The 24,343-nt window shown below is 36.7% G+C and overlaps 1 long non-coding RNA gene across 1 annotated transcript; it reads right to left on the reverse strand.

The window, feature by feature from the left end:
- Positions 1 to 3,111: 3,111 nt before the first annotated feature.
- Positions 3,112 to 9,083, reverse strand: LOC139031995 (uncharacterized). Its single transcript, XR_011484529.1, has 2 exons — positions 8,951 to 9,083; positions 3,112 to 3,214 (listed from the first exon to the last, which is right to left on the reverse strand). It is a non-coding gene; the product is annotated as an uncharacterized lncRNA (long non-coding RNA).
- Positions 9,084 to 24,343: the final 15,260 nt, after the last annotated feature.

Here is a 24,343-nt window from a genome sequence, read left to right on the forward strand (position 1 = left end):
TGTGGTCCAGGTGGTCACAAAGAGGCAGACATGACTGAAGCAACTTAGCACAGCATGGCATATGTATATATAAATATTACCTTTATGATTTTTAAATTAAATTTTCATTGAAGGGCATTGCTTTCAAGTTTTAATTTTGAACTAATAACCAATCATTGATGAATGTACTAATCATCTTTTGCTAGATGATTCTGCATTAACAGAAATCTTAGTCTCTCAAGGGTTTATAGCAACAAAGATGTTATTGCACTTGTCAGCTAGGGGTTAGCTGTTTACTCCACGTTCTCTTCCCTTCTCCATCCAGACAAAGAAGCAACCTCTATGTGGAACTTTGTCATAGTTGTTGTAGGTGGAAAAGAGAGAGAGCAGAACCTAGGATGACTCAGAGCTTCTGATCAGAAATGGTACACACAGATTCTGCTTATTTCCCATTGGCCAATTTGTGTTGCCTGGTGATGCCTGATACCACTGAGCAGGGAAGTGTAATCTTCCCACAGGGAAGGGCAATTCTGAGTACATGACTAAGTCTGACATAACAGTATTGGAAATTATCAAAGTTTCACTGGAAAAAGCAACAAATATGTTAAGAACAATAATCTACCATCACCACGAACCATACAATCTGAAGAAAATCTTAGCGATCATCTATTTCATCTCATTCAATCTCATCTGTGGGTGAAAAGTCAGAGGCTAGAATGGAAAAATGATTTCCTTAGAGTTATATAACTAATTTAGAGTCAAATCTCTGACAAAGAGTCCACTATCTCTCCCCATAGCAGAACTCACCTTTGTGTTTATATGAATAATCTATAAATGAAAAATAAATAGTTGGGTAGGTCAACTTAGCTATAAATTTACACAGAAGAAAAATATGCCCAGAGTAACTATTTTCAACCAGTTCTGGGAGTTGTGATGGACGGGGAACCCTGGTGCGCTGCAGTCCATGGGGTCACAAAGAGAAGGACACTACTAAGTGACTGAACTAAACTGAATTCGAGGTTGTATAATTTATATCCAACAGGGCACCTACATAGAGGAAGAGAAATTATTTCTATTTCTTGGAAACAGTACAAATAAGCTCTTGATTTGTTGATTTAAGGACAGATTTAATAAAGTTATGGAGAAAATATTGATAATACCGATTAAACTTAAAATTGTATCATGTCATACTACATTGTAAGTAGCATGAAAATATTAGAGAAATTCTTTCAGTATTTGAAAATTTTATCTGATTCAGTAAAAAAAAAGTCACACACAAACATAATACAAAGCAACAAGTAGCCAAAAAAAGTAGGAAAGTTAGTAATGAAGCAATGATGTTCCAGTGCACTTTTATCAGAAACTACGAATCTAAAAATAGGAATGATGTTGACACATGTTCCCAGAAATTAGAAAAATTTTATTACAAACATAATTAGAATTAGTGCTTATCAGAGTGTTTAGTCATAGTAAGCGATCAACACACATATTGAATTGTACTAAAGGTGAATGTCCCAGAAAGAAAAATCTGTAAAGGGAGAAAAATTGGCAAGGACTGAGTTTAAGAAGAGGCTCACTGATGATAAGGCAGAAAGGTAGCAAGGGACACAGTCGTCACTAAGTCGTATCCGACTCTGCAATTCCACGGACTGCAGCACATCAGGCTTCCCTGTCTTCCACTATCTCCCAGAGTTAGCTCAGATTCATGTCCATTGCGTCAGTGATGCTTATCTAACCACCGCATCCTCTGTCAACCCCTTCTCCTCCTGCCCTCAATCTTTCCCAGCATCAGGGTCTTTTCCCATGAGTCAGCTCTTCACCTTAGGTGGCCAAAGTATTGGAGCTTCAGCTTCAGCATCAGCCCTTCCAACGAATATTCAGGGTTGATTTCCTTTAGGAAAGCAAGCAACAGAGGGAAGTTGATATTCTAACAGTCACACCTGTGGTGAGACAGATGATGGAACTAACACATTCAGGGGTGGGGGGGCACAAGTAATTGGCATCTTCAGAAATTCTAAGGACTGGGTTCCACCTTGAACAGGATCCTCAAAGGAACAGGATTGAGGGGAGATAGATACAGATGTCAATTTATCTGTCTTTCATTTTGAGTTATCTAAAAGAAAAACTTCAGGCTTCTTTTCCCTGGTTTTGATGGGATGAATAAAGACAAGAAGGCAAGATAGATAAATGATAAATAGACAAGTCTAAAGAAGGAAAAAAAACTGCAAAAAGAAAAATTTAGGAACAAGACAAAACTCTGAACTTTCACATCTTTGACCTCAGAAACAAAAATTGTGGACTAAGATATTTCATGACACAATCACAGTTGTAGTTTAGATTTCATAAAGGTTTTTTGCTTTTAAATTATTTTTAAGTGAGAAACCTCCCTGGGAATGTCTAACTGAGGTGTCAAAATGAGTGTGTTGCTTTCATTTCCTTGATTTGCATATCAGAAGGATATACCCATTGTTTTATTTCATAATGTGGTACAAAGAAATCAGATGCCATAATCTCTAGAGTCTACTGCATTTAAAAGATTAACTTACATAAGCAGAATTTTTCAACTTGATAAAATGAACAACAAAAATGGCCTTGACAATTTAAAAAACAAAAATGTAAAGTACTACAGATAGAATGTGTAGGTAAATTTAAAGTCTTAACTGCATTTATAGGGGATGGGGAAGGGGAAAGGGGAGAATTAAATATGTTAAGAAAATATTTAGAAACAGAGGAGAGAAAACCTAACAAACTAGCTCCAGAAAGGAAATAATAAAACTACACTCAGAAACTGAAGAAATGGCAAAGAAAAAAAAAAAAAAGAATAGAAAATCTGAAAGGTAGTTACCTGAAAAAACTGAATTAAAATACACAAGTTTTTAGCAATCAAAGGGAAAAGACACAAAACAGCATATCAGGAATGAATCAAGAGGAAATCCTTAAAATTATAAAATAATAACGTAAGTTTTGTCAATACTTTTTGGCTTTTTATATTTTATATTTCAATAGATAGTACATTCACGTGGTTTTAAACTCAAATTGCTCCACATCTATATGATAAAAATTCTCCTACAACCATATTCTCCAACTACCCACTATCTCTCCCAAAAGCACCCTAAAAGGCTTGTCAATTACTTATAAAAGCTTTCAGATACTTTATTCATTTATAAATTAACACAAATATGACTTCTCTTACCCCTTTTCTTGCTTGCTCCTTGGAAGAAAAGCTATGACAAACCTAGGCAATATATTAAAAAACAGAGACATTATTTTACTGACAAAGGTCCATATAGTCAAAGCTATGATTTTCCAGTAGTCATGTATGGATGTGAAAGTTGGACCATAAAGAAAGCTGAGTGCTGAAGAATTGATGCTTTTAAACTGTGGTGTTAGAGAAGACTCTTGAGAGTCCCTTGGACTGCAAGGAGATCCAACCAGCCCATCCTAAAGGGAATCAGTCCTGAATATTCATTGGAAGGACTGGTACTGAGGCTGAAACAGCAATACTTTGGCCACCTGATACGAAGAACTGACTCATTGGAAAAGACCCTGATGCTTGGAAAGACTGAAGGCAGGAGGAGAAGGGGATGACAGAGGATGAGATGGTTGGATGGCATCACTGACTCTATGGATGTGAGTTTAAGCAATCTCTGGGAGTTGGTGATGACAGGGAAGCCTGGTGTGCTGCAATCCACAGGGTCGCAGAGATGGACACAACTGAGCAACTGAACTGAACTGACCACTTTTCTCATGCTTAAAATAAATTTAACTGGTAGGTTTAAAAGATTCTTCATGACAAAAATGTACAGGTATATTTCCCAAAACCTTGAAGAAGTATATCATGCCTATCTTATAAAAGCTGTTTAAGATAACTAAGAATGGGGAAGATTTTACACAGACATCAATGTGGATTGGCTCATTCAGTACTATTCCACCTCCATAGTGCAGCAGAAGTCATATAACATATAGCATTTCCCAGAATTGCTTTTGATCAGATTCCAGATGTGATTTGGGCTCTGCTATGCAATTTTACTCCTGTGAAACTGTAATTTGAAAGTGAATCAAATGGGGAAGGAGGCAGGTTGCAAAGCATGTACCACGCTGTGGTGGATTGTGACAGACTCACTGTGGTTCCTGATTCAGAAACAAGCAGCACTGTCCTGACTGCAGAGGATGTCCTGCCTTCCAGATTAGTGGAGGTGGTGTAATTTTGTATCTGGCAATACAGAAGCTTCTGTATCCTGACTGGCAGGTAACTTTCTGATTCAGTGGCTTTCTAATCTTGGCAGAGATGGTAGCATCTTAATCTTTCAAAAATTTTTATTACTAACTTACTCTCCTACATCATTCTTTTTTTAATTGAAGTATAGCTGATTTACAATGTTACATTGGTTTCAGGGGTACAACATAGTGATTTAATATTTTTATAGATTATACTTCATTTGAAATTATAAAACACTGGTTATACTCCTTGTGCTGTACATTATCTTTGTATCTTACTTAATTTATACCTATTAGTTTGTACCTTTTAATCCCTTTTCCCTATTTTGTTCCTCCCCCATCCTTATAAGTAACCACTTATAATCACTAGCTTGTCCTCTGTATCTATGAGTCTGTTTCTATTTTTTTATATTTATTTGATTGTTGTACTTTTTTATATTTTACATGTAAGTGAAGGTGTACAGTATTTGTCTTTCTCTGTATAACTTCATTAAGCATAATACTCTCCATGTCCATTCATGTTGTTGCCAAAGACAAAATTTCATTATTTTTTATGGCTGAGTAATATTACACTGTGATATAAACCACAGCTTCTTTATCCATTCATCTTTTGTTGAATATTGAGATCACATCCATATTTTGACTATTATAAATAATGTTGCTATGAACATATATATTTTCTAATTAGTGTTTTCTTTTCCTTGGGATACATACAGAAGAGTGGAACTGTGGATCATATGGAAGTTCTATTTCCAGTTTTTTGAGGAACCTCTACACAGTTTTCCATAATGGTTCATACCAACTTACATTCCCACCAACAGGGCACTAGTGTTCCCTTTTCTCAACATCCTGGTCAACAATTATTATTCATTATCTTTTTGATGATACCATTCTGACAGATGTGAAGCAATATCTCACTGTGGTTTTGGTTTGCATTTCTCTGATGATTGGTGACATTGAGCATCTTCTTATGTACCTATTGGCCATATGTATGTATCTTTGGGAAAATGTCTAATCAGATCTTTCAATCATTTTAAAATTGAATCATTTGCTTATTTGATATTGAGTTGTATGAGCTCTTTATATATTTTGTATATTAACCTCTTACCCCTTATCAGATAAATCATTTGCAATTATCTTCTCCCATTTGGTAAATTGTCTTTTCATTTTGGTGATAGTATTCTTCACTGTGCAAAAGCCTTTAAGTTTAATTAGGTCCCATTTCTTTATTTTTGCTTTGTTTCCTTTGCTTGCAGAGAAAAATCCAAAAAATATTGCTAAGACTTATGTCAAAGCATATACTGCCTGTGCTTTCTTCTAGGAGTTTTGTGGCTTCCAGTTTTAAATTTAAGTCTTTAATCCATTTTGAGTTTATTTTTTTATATGGTGTGAAAAAATATTCTAATTTCACTCTTTTACATGTAGCTGTCCAGTTTCACCAATACCACTTACTAAAGACACTGTTTTTTCTCCATTTTATATTTTTGTCTCCTTTGTCATAGATTAATTGGCCATATGCGTGTGGGTTTATTTCTGGGTTCTCTATTCTGTTCTGTTGATCTATGTGTCTGTTTTTGTGCCAGTACCATGTTATTTTGATTACTGTAGCTTTGTAGTCTGAAGTCAGGGAGCATGATACCTCCAGCTCTATTTTTCTTTCTCAAGATTGTTTTGGTTATTTGAGATCTTCTGTGGTTCTACAAAAATTTAAGATTATTTGTCTCAGTTCTGTGGAAAATGTCTTGGGTATCTTGATGCATTAAATCTGTAGATTGCTTTGGGTGGTATGGACACTTTAACAATATTAATTCTTCTAATCCATGAACATGGAATATCTTCCAAGTTCTTTGCTCCACCTTCAATTTCCTTCATCAATGTTTTATAGTTTTTAGAATTTAACCTTTATTCCCCCTGATTAAATTTATTCCTATTTTATTCTTTTTGATGCAATTGTAAATGGGATTTTAAAAAACTTTTTATTTTGTATTGGCATATAGCCAATTAACAATGTTGTGATAGTTTCAAGTGGAGGACAAAGGGGCTCAGCCATACATACACATGTATCCATTCTCCCTCAAACTCTCCTCCCATTCAGGCTGCCGCATACCATTGAACAGAGTTATTGGTGCTATACAGGAGGTCCTGTTGGTTATCCATTTTAAATATATCAGTGTGTACATGTCCATGGAATTGTTTTCTTGCTTTCTTTTTCTGACAAGTCATTTATTAGTGTGCAGAAAAGCAACAGATTTCTGTATGTTAATCTGGTATCCTTCAACTTTACTGAATTCAATGATTATTTCTAATAGCTTTTTGGTGGAGACTTTAAGGTAATAATTTTTTTTTAGATTTGACAGCAAAAGGAAAGATAATGATAGCAAAAATAATGAGATACATTAAACTAAAAAACTTCTGCACAGCAAAAGAAGCAAACAATATAAAAAGACAACCTATGGAGAGAGGGAAAATGATTGCAAATCATGTATCTGATAAAGCATTAATGTCCAATATATCTATAAAGTCATACAGCTTAATAGCTTAAAACTAAACAATCCAATTGAAAAACAAGCAGAGGAACTGAGTAGACATTATTCCAAAGAAGACATACAAATAGCCAACAGGTACAAGAAAAGGTGCTCAATATCACTAATTATCAGAAAAATACAAATCAAAGTCACAATGAAATACCATCTCACAGCTGTTAAAAAGGCTATCATCAAAAAATCAAGAGAGTAAAAAGCATTGGTGATGGTATGGAGAAAAGAGAACCTTGTACACTGTGGGAATGTAAATTGATGCAGCCAACTGTGGAAAACAGTATAGAAACTCCATAAAAGATTAAAAATAACTATCATATAATCCAGCAATTCCTCTTTGGGGTATACATCTAAAGAAATGAAAACAGAATATTGAAGTAATGCCTGCACTCACGTTCACTTTAGCAGTATTTGCAATTAGCCAAAATATAGAAACAACCTGTCTGTCAATGAGTAAATGGACAAAGAAAATGTAAGACATATAGAATATATGCATATATGTGTATGTAACAATGGAATATTAGTCATCCATAAGAAAGGAAATCCTGCCACTTGTGATAACATAGGATACAAAGGCCTTATGCTAAGTGAAATAAGTTAGATATGGTGCTGGGAAAACTGGTCAACCACTTGTAAAAGGATGAAACCAGAACACTTTCTAACACCATGTACAAAAATAAACTCAAAATGAATTAAAGATATAAACGTAAGACCAGAAACTATAAAACTCCTACAGGAAAACATAGGCAAAACACTCTCCGACATAAATCACAGCAGGATCCTCTATGACCCACCTCCCAGAGTAATGGAAATAAAAGCAAAAATAAACAAATGGGACCTAATTAAACTTAAAAGTTTTTGCACAATGAAGGAAACTATAAGCAAGGTGAAAAGACAGCCTTCAGAATGGGAGAAAATAATAGCAAATGAAGCAACTGAATTAATCTCAAAAGCAAAGAATTAATCTCAAAAATATACAAGCAACTCCTGCAGCTCAATTCCAGAGAAACAAATAATCCAATCAAAAAATGGGCCAAAGAATTAAACAGACATTTCTCCAAAGAAGACATACAGATGGCTAACAAACACATGAAAAGATGCTCAATATCACTCATTATCAGAGAAATGCAAATCAAAACCACAATGAGGTACCATTACATGCCTGTCAGAATGGCTGCTATCCAAAAGTCTACAAACAATAAATGCTAGAGAGGATGTGGAGAAAAGGAACCCTCTTACACTGTTGGTGGGAATGCAAACTAGTACAGCCACTATGGAGAACAGTGTGGAGATTCCTTAAAAAATTGAAGTAGAACTGCCATATGACCCAGCAATCCCACTGCTGGGCATACACACTGAGGAAACCAGATCTGAAAGAGACACATGCACCCCAATGTTCATCACAGCACTGTTTATAATAGCCAGGACATGGAAGCAACATAGATGCCCATCAGCAGACGAATGGATAAGGAAGCTGTGGTACATATACACTATGGAATACTACTCAGCCATTAAAAAGAATTCATTTGAATCAGTTCTAATGAGATGGATGAAACTGGAGCCCATTATACAGAGTGAAGTAAGCCAGAAAGGAAAACACCAATACAGTACACTAATGCATATATATGGAATTTAGAAAGATGGTAATGATAACCCTATATGCGAGACAGCAAAAGAGACACAGATATATAGAAGTCTTTTGGACTCTGTGGGAGAAGGGGAGGGTGGGATAATTTGAGAGAATAGCATTAAAACATGTATATTATCATATATGAAACAGATTGCCAATCCAGGTTTGATGCATGAGACAGGGTGCTTAGGGCTGGTGCAATGGGATGACCCAGAGGAATGGGATGGGGAGGGAGATTAGAGAGGGATTCAGTGGGGTTCATGAACACCCATGGCTGATTCATGTCAATGTATGGCAAAACCACTACAATACTGTAAAGAAATTAGCCTCCAATTAAAATAAATAAATTTTTAAAATTTAAAATTACCAAAAAAAAAATAAAAAGATATACAAAGACAGATAAATAACTGCACAGCATCACTCGCATGTGGAATCTTTTTTAAAAAAAAAATCAAATTCAGAGAAACAAAAAGCAGAAAATTGGTTGCCAGGAGCTGGGTGGGGTAAGGCAAATGGAGAGAAGTTAGTAAAGGGTACAAAGTTTCAGCTGGGGTTTCCCAGGTGGCACTAGTGGTAGAGAACCTACCTGCCGGTGCGGGAGACATAAGAGATGTGGGTTCGATCCCTGGGTCAGGAAGATCCCCAGAGGTGGTCATGGCCAGTTGTCTTGCTTGGAGAATCCCATAGACAGGGAAGCCTGGCAGGCTACAGTCCACAGGACACAACTAAACTGACATAACATGCGTGCGCAGAGTTTCAGGTACAAGACGAGTAAAGCCTAAGTATCTAACATAAAAGTGATGATTATATAGTTGATAACATCGGATTATATAATTGAAATTTGCTAAGGGAATAGAACTGAAATATTCTCAAGAAAATTAAAATTAATTATGTATGGTGAGCAGAGAAGGCAATGGCAACCCACTCCAGTACTCTTGCCTGGAAAATCCCATGGAGGGAGGAGCCTGGTAGGCTGCCGTCCATGGGGTCGCGAAGAGTCGGACGTGACTGAGCGACTTCACTTTCACTGTTCACTTTCATGCATTGGAGAAGGAAATGGCAACCCACTCCAGTGTTCTTGCCTGGATAACCCCAGGGACGGGGGAGCCTGGTGGGCTGCCGTCTGTGGGGTCGCACGGAGTCGGACACGACTGACGCAACTTAGCAACAGCAGCAGCCTGTGTGGTGAGGGCTAGGTTAATTAAAAGGGAAGAATCCTTTCACAACGTATTTGTATATAAAATCATCATGGCATACAATTTAGATATCTTACAATTTTATTTGTCAATTATACTTCAATAAAGCTGATTTTTTTCAATGATAATGAAGTTGATTTACTTTTTCACCTTAAGCAAGAAAAGCTTTTGAAAATGTTGCCATCTAGTGGTTTCAAACTTAAAAGAAGTAATTAATAACTAGTAAATCATTACCACGTTTCCTCAGAAAAATTTCCTTAGCAGTTTTCACATAAACAAATGTTACGCTTGTGCCTCTACCTTCAGAGAAAGTACTCTGGACTTAAGATACTGGACTTTAAAATGTGACTTCATCACTTACTAACTGAATGATAAATGCCACAGGCAAGATGCTTAATGTCTCTGGAAAATGCATATAATAGTAGTACCTACCTCCCAGAGTTGTTAAGAAAAATTAATAAGAAAATCCACATTAACTTGTTTAGCACTGCATTTAGCTCACAGTATACACCCAACAAGTAGCAATGAGTGTGTTACTTGATGGGGAAAGAGTTGCAAACTATTGGGCTGTCAGTGAAAATGAAGTTTGAGTGATATAGCACTTAAAACTAGGGTACTTAATATTGTCAATTCTGTTTAGAGTATTATACTTCTTTCTTAAAATAGAAACATTGATATATGGTTGCTATCTCCATGGCAGGTATTAGTGACTGGTATTCTCTAACTGTAAAAGGTCACTGAATCAAACTATAATTGTGATTTACTGTAAAAACATTTATGAAATATAATTCATCCCTGATTTGGTCTGTTGGTTATTTTATTTTAAAAATGTAAATCTTTCTATGAGAGCACAAACGGAAGTGGAGGAAAGGCAGCTTCACTAGTTGGTTAAAAAAACCGAGGCTCATATAAGATGCAATCATCTCAAAACTGCCTGTCATGAAGGCAAGGCTGATGGAACTGGTCCTTTCTTTATGATATCCTTGAGCTATAGTATTGCAATGACTTACTTTATTCTTCAAAGCAGTTTCTGCCATTTATTTTAACTTGATTTCACCTATCCAATGATGCATAAACAGTGTAACTTTTAAAATATATTTGATGAAAATGTTTCCTGAGATCTCCAGGAATATGATGACAAGATGTTAGATCATACCACCATTGAGAATTTAAAGGTATGCCACCAGCAATATTCATAGTATTAGTGGACTAGAGTCACCCTGAGAGGAAAAAATCATGCCACAAGACTCTGTCATGAACACTTCTTTATTTTCATCAGAAACTTCATGAATGAAGCATGCTTTCTTTAAGTTGTAGAAAATTCTTGGTGAATAGATATGTCAGGCAGCCTCTAAGATGACCCTAATTATTCCTGTCTCCTGGTATTCACACCTTTGTGTGATCCCCTCCTCTTGTGTGTGAACTGGTTCTAATGACTCACTTCTAATGAATGTAATATAGCAGAAGTGACGAGAGACACCTCTGAAATTAGGTTATAAAGAGAGTCTGGCCTCCATTTTGCATGCTTTTTTCTTCCTCTCTCTTGCTAACTCACTGTGATGGGTCCCAGCTGCCCTATGGAGAGGCTTCCATGACTAGAAACTGAGGGAGACTTCTGACCAACAGCCCCAAGGAACTAAATTCTACCAACAACCACACAAATGAGCTCAGAAACACATCCTCTCTTACGTGAGACTGCTCTCCAGACACCTTCATTATAACTTGATAAGGGGCTTTCAGGCAAAGGCAACTCGATAAACCATGCCCTGGATTCTAGACCCACAGAAACTTTGAGATAATATTTTCCCATATTGTAAGCCACTAATTTGTGGGGATAATTTGTTATAAAGCAATGGATAATTAAATCTGCTGATCAGGGGTGAGCAAACCACAGCCTAGGGGCCAAATCTGGTCTAAGGTCTGCCATTATATGGCCTTGTAAAGAACAGTCTTTACATTTAAAAGAGTTTGTTTGTTAATGAAAGAAGACTTATATATAAAAAAGACCCAAGGCTCACAAAGACTGAAATATTTCACTAGCTTTTTCAGAAAAAGCTTGCCAACAGTAAAAAATATAACCAATAGCAGAATCAAGATTCAAAATGATTACCTTCACTCCCTAAAATAAATGAAGGAAATGAGATAAAATTTAGCAGTCATTAATAAAAAGTTCTGCCCTGAATTTCAAAACTCAATCTCAGGAATATAGGATTGAAAAAATAGAAAAAAATATAGGATAGTGATCATGTGACCAGAATTAGAATATTTCAGTGGATCCCAGTCTCACAAAAAGCTAAAATATAGAATGGATGCTTTAAGTTAATATAATCCAAGATTGCATTAACATAAATATAAATCTACTTCACAGAGAAATATAACCTCAAGACTGCCCAACTCAACGCATGTGGTCTATTTTAACATGGATCATTTTAAAATTGTTTAGACAATGGAGGAGGCATTTGTATTTGTTTTAGTGGAAAAGGTTTTTAATTTTACTTTTTTAACTAACTGCAAGATACTTTTTTTAAAAAATCAACATGATAAGTGGAACTGTTGCAGGAAGGGGGACCCTTTCCAAGGCCCAAAACTGGGCTCTTGTCTAACACTCGGAAATGAATTGTCCGAGGAGACACATGTGCTGACAAAGCAAGAGATTTTATTGGGAAAGGGCACCCGGGTGGAGAGCAGGAGGGTAAGGGAACCCAGGAGAACTGCTCTACCTGGCTTGAAGTCTCAGGTTTTATGGTGATGGGATTAGTTTCCGGGTGGTCTTTGGCCAATCATTCTAATTCAGAGTCTTTCCTGGTGGCGCACGCATCACTCAGCCAAGATGGATGCTAGCGAGAGGGATTCTGGGAAGTGGACGGACACTCGGTGTCTTCTTTCGACCTTTCCCGAACTCTTCGGGTTGGTGGTGGCTTATTAGTTCCGTATTCCTTATCAGGATCTCTTGTCATGAAACAACTCATGCAAATGGTTACTATGGTGCCTGGCCAGGGTGGGCGGTTTCAATCAGTGTGCTTCCCCTAACAACTCCCCCCTGAGAGACTTCATACTCAAGATACTTCTTGGGAATTGGGGTGGAGGTCTCTTTCTTCTGTATCTTCTTCCTTTTGTGCCTGGGCGTAGGCCTGCCTAGCAGAGCAGAAGTCTCTCTCTCCCTGATCTAAGTTGGGGTGTTCCACATCTGAAACCAGCTTTCACCCTTGTAATAACAGCAATTTAGTTTGAAACTGTTGGCTCCTCTCAGAGGTGAAATAGGGGCCAAAGAGAAGACCCAACAGGATGGTCATCACTGGTTCCCAGAAACAGGGGGCAACATTTGGGGTGAGGGCTGCAGGGTTTGTGATTTTTTTTTTTTTTTAATTGGTTGGTGGTGAAGCAAAAGAGCTATGCTCCAGGAATCTTGTGTTTAGTCTGAAATTACCATCCTCACCTGGGTGGGGGCTCCAGTTCTGTAGAATAACTTAAAGACATTGTTATGCATATTTCTTTGAGTAGGAACCAGGACCCTGTCTCAAGGCTGTACCACCATTTGATTGTTTCTCCTCTGTTTCTGTATCCCCTCCCTTCCCTGACTAGCAATGATTCAAAGAATAGCAAGGAGAGATAAGAAAGCCTTCCTCAGCGATCAATGCAAAGAAATACAGGAAAATAACAGAATGGGAAAGACTAGAGATCTCTTCAAGAAAATTAGAGATACTAAGGGAAAATTTCATGCAAAGATGGGTTCCATAAAGGACAGGAATGGTATGGACCTAATGGAAGCAGAAGATATTAAGAAGAGGTGGCAAGAATATACAGAAGAACGGTACAAAAAAGATCTTCACGGCCCTGATAATCACAATGGTGTGATCACTCACCTAGAGCCAGACATCCGGAATGTGAAGTCAAGTGGGCCTTAGAAAGCATACTACGAACAAAGCTAGTGGAGGTGATGAATTCCAGGTGAGCTATTTCAAATCCTGAAAGATGATGCTGTGAAAGTGCTGCACTCAATATGTCAGCAAATTTGCAAAACTCAGCAGTGGCCACAGAACTGGAAAAGGTCAGTTTTCATTCCAATCCCTAAGAAAGGCAATCCCAAAGAAGGCTCAAACTACTGCACAATTGCACTCATCTCACACGCTAGTAAAGTAATGCTCAAAATTCTCCAAGCCAGGCTTCAGCAATACGTGAACCATGAACTTCCAGATGTTCAAGCTGGTTTTAGAAAAGGCAGAGGAACCAGAGATCAATAACTTCCTGTCAAAATGGGGCATAGGACTGCCTCAGCTTGGAGAATAACACTGAATTGGAAGTATTCCTGAGTTCCAAGTTCTAGATCTGAGTCTTGTATGATTAAAATCTCAATCCCTTGTTCTTCCATTTTGGTGTAACAGACCCAATTAAAAGTAGTTGGAGGAGTGATAACTGGAATTTAGTAGACAAAGTAAATCTCATTTCTTTTTAGAAGAATAGGCCTGAAACCCAGTCTGGACCTGGCACTTTGGGGAGACTTGTAGCCAGGTAGCCAGTTGCCCAGTTTTATAAAAAGTAAGGGTGCAATTACTAGCTTCCAGCAGACACTATTTTGAGAAAGGTGGCATCTAAGCCTGACACCACTCAGAAAACTCAAGTGCTTAGCAATACAACATCTAATCTGAAATTACACCCATAATATAATTTCTCAGGATATCTGGGAAATAGTTATTTACCATAGCTACTCTATTTTGACTTTAATTGTAAACTTTTCCTTAATAGCCAAAGCAGATTTCACCGTTAATGACGTCAGTGTTTCTCTAGGTTTGAGAAGATGCAAGAATTGGGACTCATAAAATCTTCTCCTGAAAAGATCTAACTACCTGAAAGCTTGTTCTGCCAGTTTTTCCCCCAGAACACAGAGCACCTCATTTCTGATTTTCACCCTGAACTCCTTTCAGGGGAGTTGAAGGTCAGCAGTTGCAGTGATCTTGATTTAATCTTTGTAGATGTAGATGGCAAGTGTCAGTTTTCAGCTGGCAGAGCCCCTTTTTGCTCATAAACTTGACATGATTCTGAGGGGGGCATTTCATGACCATTTTATCCCATGATGCTGAGAATGTCCATTCTCAGGTTTGGCAAAGATTTTGTTGACAGGCCACTCAATGTGCTGTTACTGGACTAGGCCATAAAACAGTATCCAAAATTCTCTGGACCACCTGTCTTACTAGCCTCTTGGTCCAGGAAAACATTCCCTCTTGTTGCTTCTTCCCATATCTAGAGTTACACTGTTACCATCATCGACCTCATGTGGAACTATATTTTATCCTATCAGAGGCCTCAGTCACACATTTGGCAGTGTAAGAAACAGCAATTTTGTAAAACAGGTGAAATACAAATAACATAGCCAGCAGTATTAGTAAAGTCACAAGGAAGACTTAAGAGCTTCCATTAGATGTAGCCAGTATATCCCAGTTCGTCTGACTTAGTTTACTCTGTATGAATCTTTATCTTCCAGGGAAATTATACATTGGCACCACCGTCTATAAGGCAAATAGCCTGGTTTTACAGTGTTACTAAACTGATTAGCCTTAGTATGATTTAATTGTTTCCAACACAGAGGAGGCTTTAAACCTAAATTACCATAGCCTGCTGTTATGTATACAAAGCTATCCCATAATTGTGGGAGATTTTTTCCTCCTTTGCTGAAACTTCTCTTGTTGCTCTGATTGAGCTTGAGTAATAGAAAGAGGCTCAAATTTATGGCCAGAGTCAGAGCAGGCATTATTAATTGCCCCGGTGAGGGGATCCCATCTAGTAATATCACAGTGACCTGAATATGATTATAATTTTTTTTTTAAGTAAATTTCCTCAGGGCCAACCAGTTAGAGTCTTGTAGTAGAGAAATTTACCAAAGTAACCCAGAAATAGACACAAGTAATTGGCCACAAACCCAACAATTGGATTGATTTCTAAAACTAGCATAGGGTCAGGCCTATGATAGAAAAGCATTTGGTTTATATGCAAAGGTCTAAGAAGTCAAGAAAACATTATAAATGATCATACGAATCAGGTCCAGTATCTTGGGCAAGCTGTCTACCTCTGATGTTGTCGTCTTCTCATCCTGGTGTAGTGTAGTTTCTTTGATTAAAAAAAAAAAAAAGTCCTTCCATCCAGATTGGAGACAGTCCCTTAAATTATGTCTTTTTTCAGTCCTGGTTGCAGGTCATGCAGCATCTGATCTTCATCCAAAGATAGATTACTGAGATGAGCTTCAGAAACAAACTTAGGGGGTTCTTTAAGAATTCAGTTAAATTTTACATCAATATCACATAACAGCAAAGAACTATCCAAGAAATGAGTCTACTACCTCCATTGGTAGACCTCCATTAACAAACTGGGAGTTAACTTTTATTGAAACATCTTTTTCTCCCTAAAATTACCCTCATTTTTATCAAATATAACCAAATTAAGGCTAGCTTGTTTGCAAAACAGGTCTGTTCTCACTAATTTTTGTCTGATGATTTATATAACCATAAGTGATCATAGATTTTTTATTTTGCTGATACATTTATGGAATCTCAGACTGAACTTCTAATATAAAACAGGGCTGGGAAACTCACACCAAAAGCTTATCACAGATTTTGCCTTAAAAATCTAGGTGAATTCTTCCCTTGTTAAGGTCTCAAAAATTCCTTGAGATTTTTGTACCTGTTAGTGAGATAACCTTCCTAGCTCATTTGATAAATTTAATGGAAATCTAACAGTTTCAAATTTCTGGAGGAGTCAGATAGAGAGAAAATATAATTGTTTTGTTTATAACATATAATTTTACCAAATTATTTTCATAATTAGTTTGAGAGGAAGGTTTTCCCTACTTCCAGAAAACACAAGATTCAAACCTGTAATTTTTCAGATAGAAACCACAAAAGTTATAAGCATATTTGCTGGTTCATTCAGTCCTTTGTTAACTTTTGTGAAGTCATCAGGTTTTTCATTAGAATACCAGGACATATCAAAATGTTAAGAACTCCATATAATTTCTAGGATATCTGTATTAGTAATTCTATCATACATTATAACATGAGCAGATTTATTACTCATTTGATAATCTTTTTCATGTAATTTAACCAACCAAATAAACACAGTTTAATATCTCTCTTTGGGATTTTTCAGGGGCCCTCTGAAGCACCCCAAAGTTAGCTAGAGGTCAAAGGAACTTCAAAAGAATTCGATTTAGGAAGTTTTATTGAAAAGATCAATTAAAAGCGTCTAGAACATTTGGTCAGATTTGGTCAATGTTGATGGGTATATCATTTAGCTTGTTGATATGTCACAATGGGCATAAATACCAACGTTTAAGTTCTAGTGAAAGTCAGCTCCGCCATCTTGGACCTAGTTGGCTCTAACCAGTTTTCTTGTGGCTGTGTCATTCCTAACAAAATCCATTTATCTAACTAATTGTAATCCAATTTTAAAAATCCTGATCATGCATAACTCTTTTTAGTATTTTTTCATACCTTTTTTAAAAACTGAAAGCACACTTCCTGCTTTCCTTTAGCAACCAAGAGCTAACTTTTATATTAGCATTTTATAGATTGGTGCGCATAAATACCAGTGATAATTTCTAAAACCCTTGTTTTCTTAAAACTTTTTAGGATGGCATCAAACATTATTCATTTATAGTCCCAAATCTCTTTAGTTTTTCTGTAAAAGGAAAACAGTGTTTAGTAGTAAATGTTTCAAAATCTTAATTTATTTGGAAATGACCTAATTATTCAATAGACTTCCAATACTTAGTTTAGCACAACCCTTAGAAATTCAAGTTATGCCAATCTGGAGAGACTTTTTTTTTGGGGGGGGGAGACTATTTTAGATAGATATTCCTAAAGAGTAATTATTCTTAATAGAGTTTATATAAAAACTCATATCTCATTTACATTGTTTCTAGAAATTTCTTCACTTGAGGTAATTTCCTTGTTGACAAACTTGTAACAGATATAATATTTAACTTATATTAAACCTAGGTACAATGAAAATATTCTACTTAATGTTAATTACTCTAAGATATATCTATATTAGATAGGTCAACAAACAAACATTAATATCAGGTATTTAATACTGAATATTTCCCAATTCACATGAACCTGGAATTTATTTAGAATTAATTTGATTTGTAAGCACTTACCTTTCTTTAAGCCAATTAAATAGAGCTCATTTACAAATTAACCTCAAAAATATTACCAAGAGACAAAGATATACCAAGACATATTTAGACAGACACAGTGCAAGATCTAGCTTCATTTTCTAAATTTAGTCATGAATTAGATATTTACCAGCTTATAAAATTTACCAGTTTATAAAAAAACAGTTGAGATTAAAAAAAATTTTAAGTTTTTCCCCTTTTCCCTCAATCTCAGGAGTTAGAGATGGTCTAGATAAGTGTTTCTGAGAGCTGTGGTCTCAAGGCACAGAGAAAGAAAATCAAGTTCTAACAAAATGGTGGCAGGTCTAAACCAAATAGTGGCCAGACAAAGCAAAATGGCCATCAGAAATCACAACACAGAACACAGAGTTAAAACACACACATAGAAACCTGGCAGTCCTCATCAGACACTCCCTTAAATACAAGAATACAGTCTCTCAGAAAACCTCCTATAGAGACACAGAACTTCAGATCCAAGTATTAACAGAGTAAAGGAAAATATCTCAGGTCTTCAAAGATTTCAAAGGGAGGAATGGAAGCCAGGTTGAAAGAAGGGGGAGGAGGTGGGAACGGGGAGCAAAAGGGGTGGCCTTACAGACGTCTCCTGCCACCTGCAGATACCCAGACATTATGGGACTTTACCCTGGGCCTCCAGAGAAGGGAGGACTGGAACTCGGCCCTACCAGAAACCAGACCAGACCAGAACCAGAATTCGAGTTCTCTGCCAAGAGGAGGTGATCAGTCTCCAACCCTCAGCTCAGGTTGAGGCCCTTTGACCAGATTCCTGCGTCCAGGACTGGGGGACTAGAAAAACGGGAAGGATAGGAAGGGTTAAGGAGAGGAAAGAGAGAGGGAAGAGGAAAGAGTTCAATAAAGTCTCTTGTTCCCCACCGGTTGGGGCACTCTGGCCAGTTGTCAGCGTTAGGAGGAGACCAGGGACAAAAGGGTCTCAGTTGCGGCCACTGGGTCTGGTCCATTGGCAGGCAAGCTGGCCCCTGAGTACCCTGAGTGGTCAGGATGTCAGTCTCAGCAAAGAAGAATCCCCACCAGAGTCGCCATTTGTTGCAGGAAGAGGGACCTTTTCCAAGGCCTGAAACTGGGCTCTTTTCTAACACTCGGAAATGAATTGTCCGAGGAGACACATGTGTTGACAAAGCAAGAGATTTTACTGGGAAAGTGCACCCGGGTGGAGAGCAGGAGGGTAAGGGAACCCAGGAGAACTGCTCTACCTGGCTTGAAGTCTCAGGTTTTATGGTGATGGGATTAGTTTCCGGGTGGTCTTTGGCCAATCATTCTAATTCAGAGTCTTTCCTGGTGGCGCACGCATCACTCAGCCAAGATGGATGCTAGCGAGAGGGATTCTGGGAAGTGGACGGACACTCGGTGTCTTCTTTCGACCTTTCCCGAACTCTTCGGGTTGGTGGTGGCTTATTAGTTCCGTATTCCTTATCAGGATCTCTTGTCATGAAACAACTCATGCAAATAGTTACTATGGTGCCTGGCCAGGGTGGGCGGTTTCAATCAATGTGCTTCCCCTAACAGAACTACTGGCATCCAAATTTATGTATTTTATCTATATTAATCTTTCTCCATATTTTTTACTTGAATCTTCCTGTGATGTTTATTTGTATTTTATAACATTTATATTTTTCATGGGTGTCTTTCCCTTCCTAGTCAATTGGAAAAATACACACAACCTAAAAGTTGAGAGTTATGTTTTATTAAGTGGGAATTTTTAGGACTTCAAACCTAAGAGGTAGCATCTCAAGTAACCTAGACAGAACAGCTCTGAGGAAGGAGCAAAGGTGGGAAGGAGTCAGGTTATATAGAAATTTGCAACAAAGAGTAAGTAGTCTGAACGTCAAAAATATTTTTGTGAATTAAAAAAAAAACAGGTTATCCTAAGTTAAGGGATTTAGCACTTTTCTGTTTAGGAGGGCTTCCTAGGTGGCTCAGTGGTAAAGCATCTACCTGCCAAGCAGGAGACTTGGGTTCAGTCCCTGGATTGAGAAGTTCCCCGGGAGAAGGAAATGGCAACCCATTCCAGTATTCTTGCCTGGGAAATCCCATGGACAGAGGAACCTGGCTGGCTATAGTGCATAGGGTAACAAGAGTTGGACACAACTTAGTGACTAAACTACCACTTCTGTATGAGAAGATGCAAGAGTCTAGGCTCACTGAAATCATTCCTTTCATAGGTATCTTAGCTGTCTGAGGGTAACATTTTGGTGAGTTTTTCAGTGCTCACCATAAGGAGTGACTGCAGCCTAATAGCTGCCAGATGCAAGTATTCTTCTCCTTCCTGAGTTCTCTTAGGGCTCAGGAATTCACATTTGGAGGGCCGGAATCCCTGATGACTGTGACATCTTCATTTACTGATATGGCAGAAAATACTCCATTTCTCACCTTCTATACCAAGAGCAACATACCTGTGTTTGACTATGGAGTTGGGAGATAATTGCTGTATTTAAGAGTGTTATGTCCTATGTATCTTCTATAACCTCTTGAAATTGGCCTATCTCTTTTTATCATGCTTTCATATCCTATATACATCTGTGCCCAGAAATGTATCCTGGAGCTCTGAGGTAAGAGTTACTGCAGAATGAAATGCAAGATCACTACTTTTAAACACTTTAAATTCACATTTATACTTGTCATGAATAAGAAACATAGAGACTAACCAAAAATGTTTCAATTTATTTGAGTTCAATGAGTTTTGAAGACTGACTAAAAATATGATGCCCCCAAAGACGTAATTAACTTCACTCATTCCCTTTTTACAGTAAAATCTACTCTCTCCTGGCTTTTTTTTTTTTTTTTTTACTGATGTAGCTTATTTTAACATCACAGCCTACAATTCCTCGTTTCCTTTTATTTCTGAGAAATTGCTCTGAACATAGTAAGAAGTCACTAACTCAGACCCAGTGGCTTCTTCAGCTTTCACACCAGCCAATGGTAGACAATCAAGGAAGACTGGGGATAAAAAGAAACTTTGATGCTGAACTCTGAAAAGCAGAATGTGGAGGAATTAACAGAGTTCCTCTCAAGAATATTTCTTCCCTGAGAATGAGTGAAAAGTGGCTGCTATTTTCATACTCTAGAAGGAGGTGAAGACTTACACTAAGCTGACTCGATGAAAAGATTAAAAGAAAGAAAACACAGAGGAGAGAATTGGAGTAATAATACTTCTGCCTATACTAGATTACTATTTGAATTAAATTACTTAAATATATAAGGTTAAAATTTAAATCTCAAACCTATATTTGGGTAATGGTCACATTGGACTCTATTCTATTCTACCAGCCCACTATTGGTAACTTTCCACAATAAACTTAATATTTAACTTCAGTCAGTTCAGTCGCTCAGTCATGTCCAACTCTGCGACCCCATGGACTGCAGCATTCCAGGCTTCCCTGTCCATCACCAACTCCTGGAACTTGCTCAAACTCATGTCCACTGAGTCAGTGACACCATCCAACCATGTCATAGCCTCTGTTTTCCCCTTCTCCTCCTGCCTTCAATCTTTCCCAGCATCAGGGTGTTTTAACTTAATATTCTGTTAATATTTAAGTCATAGATTATGACATTCTATAAACTCCTATATCTTTAACTGCTATATCTTTAACTCTATATCTTTAACTGCTAAGGATGTAGATGGAAATATATTAAGCATCTTAATAATGAGTGTCTCCATAAAAAAAGATGTATTTCTTATAAACTTTGACTGTGAGAAACTAGGAGATGAAAAAAAATTCTTTTAAGTTGTTTTAACAACTTGGGAAAAAGGGAAACCAAGAATGAATAAACGGGCAAACTGATTTGCTTGCTAAAAAGGAAATTACAAGCAAATATAACTAGACTTTATATTTGTAGATTAGTTATCAAGCAGTTTACCAGAGATTATTCAAAGTCTTTAATATGGAGACTTTAATACAAAGTGAGTTTTATTGCTCAATATGTTTTTGCTTGTCTAAGAGGAAAGTCACATGTCCAGATTGTATATGTCTATTGTGCCTTTATTTTGAATTGCAGTTTTTCTGTTACCATGTATTAGCCTTAACAGATTCACAGGTCAATTAGAAATGAAAATGCCTCTAAAATTAGTGTTTCTTAATATACATTTTATCATTTAACTAATATTAAATATGCTAATATTTTCATTACTAATACAATTATTACATTTTATTCTTATATATCTGGGGAAGGAAATGGCAACCCACTCCTGTATTCTTGCTTGGAGAATTCTGTGAGCAAAAGGCCTGGCAGGCTATGGTCCCTGAGGTTGCAAAGAGTTGGACATGACTGAGCAAACATCACTCTCTCACTCACTCATATATAATGCAGAACTTCATTTTTCTCCTGATTTTTCTAAAGTAAACAAACAAAATGGCAGTAGAAAGAAATATACATTATTGGCATGTCCCACTAACACAGTCTGTTTCTTTTTCCTTGTTCTCTTATTATTGTGCCCATATTCATCTTTATTTTAAATTATTGTTTTTGTGATAGACAAATGTTATGCTTTAACTTTTTATTTAAAAGTATAGCAAAACATTTTCTGGTTGCTTCATGGGTTCATAATGATCATCTTAATGTGCTAATGCTCAAAGACTTTATAAAATGAAATAGGGTGTCCCCTGTGGAAGGCCAGGGGATTAGTCATGTCTACAAGGTGCCGCTTACCTTGGTAAATTCTTCACTCTCTTCTCCTTTTACAGACTGGGACACCCAATTTGTTTCCTGTCCTAGAACTGATTGAGTATGGGGTCTCGCTTATTCTAAGAAACCTTAAAGAGACTGATGTATGATGAAACTAGAACAGCAAGTTATTAATTTATAATGAGAAATAAAGCAGTGAAAGTGTAAGCATTCCTTCCTGTGTTTGCTTTGACCTGCCTATTACATTCTAGGCAAACTCCATGAGATGTCTAATGGTAAGGGAGGTAGCCTGTCTGTGTGCTCAGGTGTGTCCGACTAGCATGGATGATAAACAAAAAAAGAATCCTTTGGATTTCCCTGTTGGTAAGACTCCAAACTCCCAAAGCAGAGGGCCCAGGTTCAACTCCTGGCAAGGGAACTAGATCCCAGATGCATGGTGCAACTAAGAAGTTCGCACACCACAATGAAGATCCCTTGAGCCACAACTAAGACACAGCATAGCCTAAACAGATAAACAAAAGATTAAAAAGAAGAAGAATCTCTAAATAGTTTGAATGCGTTTGCATAACTACTCTAAATAGTTCTTAGAAAGATGATAGTGTCCTAATCAGTGATGAATGGGCACATATCAGTTTTGTTTTCAAGACCTCTCCTCTTGGTTGTTGCCATTTCCATCACCAAACAACCTAATCCTCAGCTGGTGCATTCTTTCATTAAATATATCAATGAGTTCATTTGGGTTACAATTATATATTAATACTTTGGACTTGAAAGCCAATCTCCTTCTTCTGTCCTCATCCTTTAAGCTTTGATTTTACTGCCTCCCTCTTGCAAAAAAAAAATATTTTTTCTTAAATATTAGTTATTTAAAAACACCCATTAACCCCATATACCCCAAATATTCCTTACAAATGGCATCATAGTATTATATTCAGTTCCTCCACCATAATTTATTTAAGCAGTTCTCTGTCAATGGCCATTTGGATTTTTCCCTTTCCCATGCTATGAAATCATAATGAATGTCCTTTTTTCTTTGGCATTTCTCACAAGGATAAATTCCTATGAGAATCAGAGACTCAAAGGGAGAATACATTGCATACCTTTTTATATTTATTGCCTAATAACTTCACAAATGATTTGAGTAATTTATACTGATACTAGCAAAATACAACAATTTCAAAAAAACCTCACCTTTTTAACTTCTCTGAAATTTTTAGTATGTTAATAAGAATAAAATCATAATATGTTGCTATTTGAAATTACATCTCTATTACTATTGGAAATGTTCATTTTTCATGTCTCATTATTAATTTTTCTTGTTAACTGAGTCAAATTATATTCTTTGTTCAATTTTTTTCAGAATTTGGTATTTAGCTTATTACTTTTATAAACTATTTATATGACAAAGATATTGCTTCTGTCACTACAGAGCCTAATATTTTCCCAATTATTATTTTAATTTAAAATGTTCAGATATGCTCTTTTGTGTTTTATAAATCTCTTCAAACTGTGTTCAGGCCATTTAATGTATTTCAATATTTACTTTTTTTTAAATAACATTTTCCATTCATTTATTTCCCTATTGTTCCAAAACAGTTCATTTATCATATGTTAAAATAAATGATTATATATAGCTAGTTTTTCTTTTCAACATTGCTTGCAAGATTTATCAACCATCTTGAATAATGAATAATATATGAACAATAATGAAGCCTCACATTTCACCAACACGGCATAAGAGCTGCCCCTGAAAGAAACAGCAGTCACAAATCATGCCCAAAATCAAAACGTCTTCCTTTGCAAATTTTGACTGAGGCTCATATTTAAAGCTCCTGTTCACTTTCTTCATTCGCTGTGTTTTAATATTTACAACTTGTCTCTCACAATTTAAGTAACATAGGTTTCAGTTTCAGTTGTTCTGGAGAATCACTGCCTATCTTTTTGCAGTGCTCTCCAC

Source organism: Odocoileus virginianus, chromosome 29 (genome assembly GCF_023699985.2).
Source record: "Odocoileus virginianus isolate 20LAN1187 ecotype Illinois chromosome 29, Ovbor_1.2, whole genome shotgun sequence".
In the NCBI taxonomy this organism is placed as follows: Eukaryota; Metazoa; Chordata; class Mammalia; order Artiodactyla; family Cervidae; genus Odocoileus; species Odocoileus virginianus.